Source organism: Sminthopsis crassicaudata, chromosome 3, assembly GCF_048593235.1.
Source record: "Sminthopsis crassicaudata isolate SCR6 chromosome 3, ASM4859323v1, whole genome shotgun sequence".
NCBI lineage: Eukaryota > Metazoa > Chordata > Mammalia > Dasyuromorphia > Dasyuridae > Sminthopsis > Sminthopsis crassicaudata.
Window position 1 is genome coordinate 337115620 of NC_133619.1, and position 12365 is coordinate 337127984.

The window sequence follows — 12365 nt, forward strand, 5'->3', positions numbered from 1 at the left end:
TTTCTCGGGAATTTATACAAGAGGAAGTATCATAAAAAGGGAAAGAGGGATGGATATGGGATTTAAAAACTGGGTTTAAGTCCTCGCTTTTCTGCATGGATAATTTTGGACAACACATCTAGGTGGCACAGTGGACAGAACAATGGGCCTGGAATCAGGAAGACCTGAGTTCACATTCAGCCTCAGTCACATTTATGACCCTGGGAAAGTCATTTAAATGCTGCCTATCTTAGTTTCCTCAACAGTATAATGGGTAGAATAATAACACCCTTCTCCCAGAGTTATTGTGAAGTTCCAATGAGATATTATTTGGAAAGCACATTGCCTGGCATATAGTCGGTGTCTAATAAATGCTTTTTTCCTTCTTTCCTCTGAACCTCAGTTTCTGATCTCATCTGATAAACTATATATTGTGAATGACTATTGCAAACATTCAGTAGAATAATGTATATCCAGAGCTTTATCAACCTTAAACTTACATACAACCATAAGCTATCATAGGTCATTGGCCTTATTGCCTCCTTAATGAGAATTGTTTGGAAGCAAATTTTCCTATCCAATCAAAATCCTACCTGCTTTCATTTCAAACCATTTCTTTTCTTCTCATCACTGTGGTAATGGTGATTTTTGTACTAAGCCTATCCAGAGAACACTCATTATAGTTCAACAAGCAATAATTATTATTGAATAATTTCTAGGACTGTCAGTGATGCTTGATTCCTCATGAAAGGACTTTGAAAAACATTTGAAAAATGCTAAATACAAGGCAGTGTCATGCGTGGATCTGTGAGTTCCTAGAATTGAATTCTGAAGGGACATTTTATATGGGATGTTATTATTTATCTAATATCAAGTATTGCTTCTGTATTTGTGGGCAGAGTGGAGAACTGGAAGTCCTCCAAACCTCTTTTCAGATACCTGACCAACTGCTCATGGCTTATCATAGGTTTTTCTTTGAGTAACCACTGAATGACCTGGAATTGTAGCAAGCCTGATCATAGTCCCATTTGGTTGGAAAAAGGACAACTAATATTAAGTGTGAGACAAGCTAGGGAACGGATCAGCAGGAGTGAAAGAATCCTAGACTAGCTCAGCTTCAAAGGTCATTTAAGCCCAAGTCTGTTACAGAAATAATAACAATTCACATTGATCTCATGCTTAAAGATCTGCCATGCTCTGTCCTTCCCATGACCCTGTGAGATCACGTGGACTTTGAAGTTGGTGTTCTTGTTGTTCAGTTGTGTCCAAATCTTTGTGATCTTATTTGGTGTTTTTTGGCCTAGGCACTAGAATGGCTTGCCATTTCCTTCTGTAACTCATTTTACAGATGAGGAAACTGAGGCAAACAGGGTTAAGTGACTTGTTTAGGGTCACTCTATCCATTGCAGTAACTTATTTTCATATATATATATACACATACATGCAGATAAATACACATACATGTAGATATATTAATGCAGATACACCATATATATATATATATAATATGGATACATACAGATATAGACACACACATATATACATTTACATATAACATGAATATATGCATACATACAGGTGTGTGTGTGTGTGTGTGTGTGTGTGTGTGTGTGTGTGTGTGTGTGTTGTATTCTGAGATTTCCATAGATTTTTCAAGCAGGAAGACACTTTAGAGCCCAAATACTCCTCCCCTAGTCTAGAGTGCTTTGTTCATGGTCATATGACCCAGGATTAGATCCCAGGCCTTCCTATTCTCCCACAATCTGCAGGAGGAAGTCAGAGGTGCTGATTGAATCCCAGTCATGGTCACAGTGATTCTGAGTCAGGTACTTTCTCCCCTTTGGGCTTTCATTTCCTCATCTGTAAGAAAAAAGGAACAAACTCAATGACTGCTCCTTCCTGTTCTGAATCTATGGTTCTAGGTCTCATTTTAGTGGTACAGCTTATATTAGGATCAATGCATCCTTTATGTCAACATTTCTGCCATCCCATTGTTCTTCCTCCTTCCTTTTTCCTTTTCCAACAAAGCCCCATAATTTTTTTTTCTGAGAAGCCATGAGCTTGCTGCCTGCACCTTCTCTTCTCCATAACTTCTGCCTTCTGGGACTGGCCCTTCAGAGACCAGGGATAGCTGTATCTCCTCCTCCCCTACTCCCTTTCCTGGCACCAACTGCTGTAGAGGCAAATGATGGATTCCCTGGGACTTGTCTCCTTGTACCCCCAGTTCTCTCATTTTCAGCAGCATCATGGAAGTCTCAACACTGTTTTCTGTATTCTGTATTTTTGAGAGCTGGTCTGTGCTCTGGTGTTCTCTGCTCATGGTATCTCTACACTCTAATGCCATCCAGCATTGCCATCCCCCTCCCTCTCTAAGCTACAAAGCCAGGGAGATGTTATGTCCCTGATTTCTACAATATCTCTCTGAGAAAACAGTTGCAATCTTGGGGACCTAAGCATAAGCTAGTATAGAATAGAAGAAAGGGGCTTGATAAAGATAAGGCAAACTTATCTCAGCCTTCTGCTATCTTCAATTACTAGAGTGTTGCCTGCATCTTTAGCTGAGCTCTTAAAGGGACTTTACTCCTTAATCCTTAAGTACCTATTGGGAGCTTTTCTTCACTCCATCTTTGGGGACTGGACTTTGGTCTGAGATTATTTAATGTGGAGAAGAGTCTTTAAATATCTGAAGACTGTGTTCTACATGGATGTTCTCTCTGCCAAGGACTGAATAAGAAGCAGCCTTAAACAGCAGCAGAGATAATAAGAAGCATTTAGAAGACAGTGAGTGCTATAATGGAGGAGATGATAAAAGTCTTTCAAGATTTGGTATATAATACTTTCTCTTGACACACTCAAATATATCCTTAAAGCCTGAAAGAGTTAGCTCACAGTCACCAATATGAGTCTTGTGCCTTTGGGGAGTCACAGACACCCTTGAAATCAGATAACTTTCTTTTCAAGTACATGTTAAGTTCAAATCAGCATCGGTTCCCTTTACCTTTCTTTTAAAAATTTTCCAGATTTTCCCTTTCTGTGAGTTGTTAAACTCACTGAAATTCCTTTCTATTCACTCCAAACTTCTAGTAATATTTATCTCTTTGTGAATTATCAGAAGGTGACTTTGCAAAACTCAGTGAGGACTTATTCTTTCCTCCAAAATTTACTCCTCCTCCCAAGATGTTTTCCCCTAAAGTATTACTATTATAATTTTCACATTATCCACGTTCCAAAACCTGTCATCCTTGATTCTGAAATCTTAGTCTTAATATCTAATCCATTTGCCAATTCCCATTGATTCTAACTCACCAACATCCTTCATATTCATTACCTTTTGTCCACTTACTTCATTGCCATTCTAGATCAGGCCCTCATTACAATTTCAATTGCTTTCTAATTAGTTTCCCTGCATTCAGCTTACCCCATTTTCATCCTTTACATAGCAGCTAAATTGATATTCTTAAATCAGAGATGTGACTATAGCATGCCCCTGCTCAAGAAGCTCCAATGGCTCCCTATTAGTTCTAGAATAAAATACAAGCTCCTTTGATTGACATCTAAAACTGTTCACAGTCTTTCTAAATGGATCAAACATTATTCCTTCTCATATACTCTGGGACAGGACAGTGATAAAATAGGGCAGTACACATGAGTCAGGCTTTTCAATTCAATCACTTCTGATTGCTTCAGTTTTTCAACTATAAAATGGGGATCATAATAGTATCTACATCACAGGGTTGTTGTGAGGAGCAAATGAAATGATATTTGTAAAGCATTTTATACTGCCTGGCATAGAGTAAGAACTTTCTAATATTTTGTCTCTTTAATTCCTTCCTTCCTTTCTTTTCTTCCTTTCTTCCTTTTTCCTTCCTACTTCCTTCCTTCCTTCCTTCCTTCCTTCCTTCCTTCCTTCCTTCCTTCCTTCCTTCCTTCCTTCCTTCCTTCCTTCCTTCCTTCCTTCCTTCCTTCCTTCCTTCCTTCCTTCCTTCCTTCCTTCCTTCCTTTTTCCTGAATATCACGTTCAAGACCCTCTGTGACTATCACATGGACTTCACTTGTCTTTTTTGTCTTGCTCTGCTTTCTTACTTCTGCCCCTTGGAATTCTTCACTCCCTTAAAAGTTCAGCTCTAGAATCACTTTCTTTAAGAGATCTTTTCTATTTTCTCAGGTGTTAGTCACTTTGTATGTATATTTGTGTATATCTAAATATATGCATAGATGAATATTGATGTCTGACTATAACCTGCCTTTACTTATCTGGTAGAATGTAAGCCTTTTGAGGGAAAGATTTCTCTCAGTTATGTATTTCTATCCCATATTGTATCATTAAGTATCTGGCCTATAGTGGGCAGTTAATAAGTACTTATTCAATCAGGGAATTGCCTCCAGAGTCAATTAACAAATCCCACGAAAAATTTAATGATTATTTCTTCGTAGTTATGTCTCATTTTTACCCAATATCAGCATTGCTTATTCTGAGCACCACCTTAATTGACCAGATTTGATTTCAAATGGCCTTTTTCTGGTTCCAAAAATAAAGCAAAAACCACCCTTAAAGGATAAAAATTTGTCACCACTGAGGGCACTGCAAAGAACATGGTGTAGGCTTGGGAAGTAAAGCCAAAGGAAGAGTTCCAAGAATCTTTTGATCATGTCTGGAATGTCAATATGTTGGAAGAAACCAACAGCATAAAGATAGTAATCTCCCAGAATGACTATTTTGAACAGGAAACTGCTTATTTGGAGAGGTTTGTTCCAGTAAGCTTAATGCAGTCTTAGTCAACATTGAAGGTATCTCAGACTAGAGAAGTGGTTGTTATTGAATTGTCATTAGGCTGTTCAGAGTATTGTGTTCGATTCTGGGAACCATGTTTTAGGAAGAGTATTGTAGTTATCCATTCCACATTGCAATTTTCCCCATTGCAGTTTTGATATATCATGGATCAGCATAAGAAATTAAATGGGATTTCTTAGGGAGTTTTCAGAAGTCATGGATGACAAATGAAGGCTAGCAGAGCCTATAGCCAAATACTTAACCCAAATTTTACATTAAGGGTGTAAGCACTCCAGAAAAAAGAAAAAAAGAAAAAAATCAGACTTTCTCTCTGATATGAAGAGAGAACCAAAAAAATTCCAGAGTTTAGAGTGCCTAGCTCCTAACCCCCACAATGTGAAAGGGATAAGTGTAATTAATGGCAGAATGTCAAGAACAGGGCAGCTAGGAGAGAGGAAATCTTAAGATTATGCCAAATGAAGAAAGTCTGAGAGAACTGGGAAGGCTGTCCTAGAAAAGAAAAGTCATAGGGAGAACAAGACTGCTGTTTTCAAGAATCTCAGAATTGGAAAAGATGTCCAGGTCCAGTGTAGGATCTCAGAAGAGAAAATGCATTAGGATTTTTTTTTTGCTTATCTAAGGACAAACCTAAACATGAAGGATGATAATTTGATATCCATTTCCAGCTATAGTTACTGAAAAGTGAAATAGAATTATAATTACTTTCAGTTAGAATTTCCTAATGAGATGTGCTGTTTCAAGATGGAATGTGGAGTTTTGGTTGCCAGATTTCCTTGTTGTTCCATCAGAGGCTAAACAGTCACTATAAAGGTCCATTGTAGGAGGGATGTGTGCTTTGGGTAGGAATGAAACAAAGCTATTTCTGAGACCTATCCTAATTTTGACATTTTAGGATTCTATAAAACAATTTAAAAACCAGTAGAAGACAACTTACATGTTAGTGGTGAACTGAATATAACCAAGTATAAGCATGAAGTGATGTTTTTAGTCACTATAATCATCAGTATCATCATTATGTCTATTAAAACTGCAAGGGCAGCCTCCATTTTGAGAGATTCCATCACTAAGCAAAAGAAACTTATTCCAATCTTTTGTTTGGTCTGAATCTTAAAAAATAAGTTTCCTTTGAAGTCCACATGCTTCTCGTCTCATAAGACTGGATTAAACATTGAACAGGATTTCTGCAAAAGATATTTTGATATATTGATATCTATCAAAGTTATTCTCAGAATATATAATAACATCTAAACTGAGAAAATTGCTGCCTCCTAATATTACTATCTAAATAACATCTTTAGGTTAATTATAACATCTAGCTCCATCATATGTTGTCTTCAAGAACATATGTCTAATATGTCATTTGAGGTCTTGAAATGAGACATAACTATCATCAAAAACCAATCAAAAGTGTGGGGAAAGTTGGTTCATGAATTTTGGTCAATGAATGCCCCTAAGTCATGAATAATACTTGAAGAGTAGGGAACTTAATAATAAAGACTCATGTTAGAAATGGAGATTTTACTCTATATAAAGAGTCTCATTATAGATTTCTCATCCTCCTCCAACATAGACGATAGTGTTTGAATTGATTGGCATAGAGAAGGCTGTTGAAGAAACAGAAACTCCATAGGCCAAAAGGAGCATGCCCCTCAGTCTACAAGTACCTACCAAAAGGAACTTGGCATCATTCCATTCCTTATTTTCACTTTTCTTCTGAGAGACAGCTGGTTCTATGTCAAAGCTATAACAAACCCCACAATATAGGTGAATTGTGAGTCATGTTTTAAAAAACCTTTTAAATTTTAGTGATGTTGTTATTGAGTCCTATATGCCTCTTTGTGATCCCTTTTGGCAGTTTTTGGGCAAAGATTCAGGAGTGGTTGGTCATTTCCCTCTCCAGCTCATTTTACAGAATAGGAAACTGAGGCAAACGGGGTTTAACTACTTGCCCAGAATCTCATAGTTAATATATGTCTGAGGCCAGATTTGAACTAATGAAGATGAATCCTTCCTGAGAAGCCTGATACTCTATCCACTGTGTCACTTACCTGCCCCTTTAGTGAGATAGGGATAATGTTTAACACATAATTATTGTTATTAGAGAACATTTGCTGCTAAATGTGGAGGAATGAATGAAAGAGACAGATTACCTTTCCTTCTAAGGAGTTAGATCTAGAAAACCTAGAAAAAGTGTCTGTATGGATATGATAAGGCCTTGTCTCATACCTTGCTAAAATCCAGATGTGCTTTGCTCACGGCATTCCTTGATTTAACAATCTAAAACCCTCTTTTCAAGAGAAAATTATACTGGAAAGTCATGGTCTGTTTTTTGCTGAAATTATGCTAGTTCTTAGTGACTCCAGATCCCTTTATAAATGTCTACAAATCTTCTCTTTGATGACAGAATTTGGTAAGAATCAAAATCAAATTCCTTGAAATATAGCTTGAATAAATTATCTTCCCCACTTTGAAAATTAGGATTGCATTTGTTTATCTTTACCCTTGAAATTTTTTTGTTCTAATCAACATTTCAGAGTTCAGTGACAGTGGTCCAGCTATCATATTCATCAATTCTTTTGATATTCTAGTCTATAGTCTGGGCCTGGTGACTTGAATTCATTGGGGGCAGTTAGTTTCTCTTGTGCTATTATTATGTTGGATTTCAGGTCTTTTCTAATCCTTTTTGTTCTACTTTCTTACTCTGAAGATTCTCCTTGTGAGAGAGGAAGCAGAGGAAAAATAATTGTTGTGTAATTTGCTTTTTCTGTCTCTCATTTTTCTTATTCGGGCCAAACCTATCAGCAAGCTTCTCCTTTCTTTTGCCTTTTGTACTTCTGAGCTGTCTTCCCTTGTTTTTATCTCCTAGAAAAATATTTAGGTTGATTAATGAACTCCTCATGCATGCTCATAGATTTAATTGTATTAACACCTGCTTTGTGTTTATTGTCTTGCCACCATCTCATTTCTCTTGGATGGACTATTCTGGTAGTATTGTATGCCATCAGGGCCTACCTATGCTTACTCTGAACTCTTCAGAAACTTTTAAAAAATCTAAATTGATATTAGATCATAGTCACCTTCTTCCTTATGTCTATCACAGACTCTCCGATGATGTTCCTACTAACTTTTCAAGGTTTACAGCATTTGTTAGAAGTGGGTTCAAAATAGCAATTCTTTTTGCTATTTCCTTTATGTTTTGAAGAATGAAATTATCACTAAGCTAGCAAATGATCAACCTTCCTAAAAGTCAATAATACCAGACTTTAAATCCTACTTCAGCTATTTAAAGTTATGTGATCCTGGGCATGTTATTTAACATCTCACTGTGTCTATCTGCAAAATGAGAACCCTAATAGCACTTACTTGGTAGGGTTGTTGTAAGAATTAAATTGATAAACTTGTGTAAAGTGCTTTACAAGCCTTTAAAACATTTTATATAAATGATAGCTATGATTATTATTGCTACAATTTATAAGAAAAGGAAGACTGATTTATATATTTACTAATTCTTCTTGTTGCTGCCTTTACCCATATGTCCAGTCACCCCTTTTCTTTCTGCCTTGCTAATGCACTCTCTGTGTCATACTCTCTAATGATAGGTATATACCAAGATTTTGTTTTGTGGCCTATTTTTTTTTCTCCCTATTCTCTCTCTTTTGGTAACTTTACAGGCTCCCAATATGGGGAGCAATCACCATTTGATGATAGCTGACTCTCAGAACTATGGAACTATCTTAAACTTTCTCCTAAGCTACAGAAGCTCCTGGGAAATAGGAACTTTTAACTTTGTATTTTAGGGCCTGGCATATATAATAAATGATGAGGTCAGATGATTGACTGGGGTTGGCAGAGAGAAACTAGAACATTGATGGAATTGTTCCCTGGGGCAGGCAGGGAAAAGGCTCTGATAGAGATCCATGTTCCCACCCTCTGGGGAGGTCATCCAGTCAGAAATCCAAGTTTTGTCAAGCTCCTGAGGTCTACCATCTGCGGGGGTCATGGATAGCCCAATTATATTCAATCAGAAATACCAGTCATGTCCTTGTCCTAAATTTTCCCTACAAATCTGCTTATGGCCCATGTCTGCCATGACACTCTGCCTCTTAATGTCTTTTCCCTTACCCTTACCCCATGCCATGTGGAGTCTCTCCTTTCAAACCCCACTATGCTTTATGGTTTCTTTCTCCTTCTTATATCCAAGCAACTCTTTTAGATATTAAAATCCCCTTTAAAGTTTAGTCAGATAGCTAAGGGCACAAATCAAATTCATGGGGATGTTTCTTTACTCCTGGCTAATTGCAAGTTCCACTAAGAAATTTGTCTTTTCCATCATTGGTTGCCTTGCTATGTGCTCTCCAACTCTATTTAATATTTCCTGATATTGATTAATTGTATCACTTCATTTTGTTTGTAACCTCTTTTCCTAATAATACTTACCTTTTGCCAAAGAGAATGGCCATTGTTCACAAGATTAAACCCGAACATTTGGTGCTACATCAACCACATCAAGAAAAAATAAATAATTGTTGATGGATAATTATATATTTTTGTCATTAAAATCATAATTTAAAAAAATCAGTCAACTGAGATATTTTTTATGAACCAATTTATATTTAGCATTTTCTAGGCATTTTGGTGATTGTGGTAATAACAGTGAAGGTTGGGGGAAATGGGAAGGAGGCAGCAGAACCTAGGGAATAATAATACACATAATTTTAACCAAGTAATTTTCCATATTGGTAAGAAGACTAGACCAAAGCTCATGAAGCAATATTAGAGGGTTAGTGGAAATAAGTGAGTATATATAGTTAAATGCTAAAGTGTATGCTAAGTTCTGTAGGAATTTCATATTCCATTGGAAGCAAATGTTGCTGTCCCACCTTTCCTCTATAATAACATCACCTAAATCTTTCTTTCCCTCTTTCCTCTGAAACTCACCTCCCTCATCACAGGATTCTGGCTGCCTGCCTCATCTCTCTGAAAACTCCTTTTGATTCTCCTTATTCATCCTTAAAGTGGTGACTGCCCAGCAGCCTGAAAGAGAGAGATGGGAAGGAAAAATAGAGGCTTTTAAGAAGTGTCCTCCCTGAGAATATTTTAAGACTGTGCTGGAACTACTAATTCCTTTTTTACGTTTCCTCACTGCCTCTGGGTTTTCCTTTGCTACAAAAAACAACACTTGGTGGCCAGCTGAAGGGTACATTTCTCTGAACTGTGTTAGTTCATGCAATAGCCCAGTCAGCTAAACACAGAGATTTGTTTTTCTCCCGGGGGATTCTCCAGTTTCTACCTATTATGGAAAATGCTGGCCTTACAATTCTGGTTACAGGAACTTTGTCTGAAGGTCACCTTCACAGAGAAGTAGAGAAAGTTTGCCTTTAGGATGCCCTGGGTACTTTTTTCTGGGACTCTTCTCAGAATCCTAATGATGGGATTTTGCCATCAAATGTTGGGTGAGGGACTATTGGGCACCAAAAGTAGAATGGAATTATGAGCCAGTGTTGCACAGTATCTCAAAAGAATGTGTAGGCTTAGATCATCTCCAAATCAAAAGGCAAAGATTTTATTATGCTACCAACAGTAGGTTAAATCCATATGTTTTTTGTTTTGTTTTGTTTTGTTTTTTATCAAGGAAAAGGGTTTTTAGCAGTTAACAAGGGGAAAGAGGGATTCTGAGTGAAACTCAATAGAACCAGTAGAAAGATGCCATCAAAGCCTGGCAAGTTCCTAATGAGCCCATGATGTCATAAAGTGGGATAAATTCCTAAAAAAAAAAGGAGTTTCGTGGGTTTACAATACAGTAGGTTCCTTTATGGGGGAAAAATATAATAATTTGTAAGTTTTGTCAATTTTCAGAATTGAACAAGGAATTCAATCAGGGCCACTACAATAAAGGCCTACTTAGGAAAACAAAAGGTCTAATCAAAATCAAAAGGTCCACTTATAATCCTATCAGTGTTCCTCCCTGCTTGCCTCAGGGAATGGGGTTTGGCTTCTAGATTGTATATAGTAATTTAACCTCTTTTGGTCAATGACCACCTAGCTACCAAAGACCAAGGACTTTAATCATTCTAACCATTGCTGATATCTGGCTCCCATCAAAATGTTTGTGGCAGCCCTCTTTGTAGTGGCAAGAAACTGAATAATGAGTGAATGCCCATCAATTGAAGAATGGCTGGATAAGCTGTGGTATATGAATATTATGGAATATTATTGTTCTGTAAGAAATGACCAGCAGGATGAATACAGAGAGGCTTTGAGAGACTTACATGAACTGATGCTGAGTGAAGTGAGCAGAACGAGTAGATCATTATGATGCAGTTCTAATGATAGTGGAGAAGTGTGAGAATTGAAGTGGGGATCCCCTCTGGTTGGAGACACAGGTCCAACATGAAAGAATTCGTGAACCCAAAAAGTCTGAATTGTAAAAGGGATTTTTATTGGCACTGAGAAGCCAGCTTTACTAGGAAGACAGACCCCTTAGTGCCAAGAGATCCTATTAGGGACATAAAGGTCAACACTGAGAAGAGAATTGTGTGGGAAAAGGGTGAAGAACTTACAGCACATATTGATCAGAGACTGTTTACTAAAGTAGACCAAGCCTATTAGGCCTCAGTTTCAGCTTTTCCAGAATCACGTGATTTTAGATAAGGCCTAAACAACATTCTATTGTCCAACATGGCCGAAGAAGCCTTATATCACCTTGTCTACTACCAACTAGGTGTACAGTGGACTTATGTGACCAATCACAACATATAGAGGGCGGGATTTTGGAGGTTCTTTGTTTGAAATGTATAAAAGCTGTAAGCATTTTCAAGGCTCTGGCCCTTTCCTGCTGTGAATTTGGCTCACAGACCAGCATGGGGTCTGCTTCTTGAGATCCTAATAAATAGTTCTGCTTTCTATGAGTGATCTCTGAGTAGTCAATTTGGGTGGTCTTCTTGTCCCAAACAGTTGGGGGCTCGTCCAGGATGGAGTCTTTGGGGGAGATGGCTGTGTGCACCCCGAACAGGGATGGGCGCCCACAGAGCAGTTTTCTCCATGTTCTCTGACTCTGGGTGTGCAGCCTCCCTCCCCTCTTAGACAACGACCCGAAGTGGAGATACTCAGTGGAAAGCAGAATTGAAGATTGAAGAAAGAGGATAATGGACAAGTCCTGACAGCCAGCACAGTCTAGAATATGTACACATAGCTCAAGAGGTAAGCTCGAATCGGAGCCTGAGGGTCTATTGGCTGAGGGAGAGACAAGCTCTCTAAAAGAAGTGGAGGACTGCTCAGACCCCAAGGAAAAGGCTTCCGAGAACACTCTTGGAGGACTGTTGATGTGAGGGTGACCTACACTGGTGCTGAGAATATGGGAAGGTAGCAGTCCATGCATTTATGTCAGGACATTAGGGAATTCAAGAAAAATAGAACTCTGTGTGTGTCTGTGTATTTATGTTTGTCTGCTTTGCATTTTTTGTTCTGTGTTAAAAGTTGGAAAGCTCATAAGGGACAAGAATTCAGCCTTTATGTTACAGGCTTAGAGAAATAGGAGACTGAATTGTGGGAACTGGAATTCATTCAAAGTAGTAATTCTTTCAAAATGGCTCAG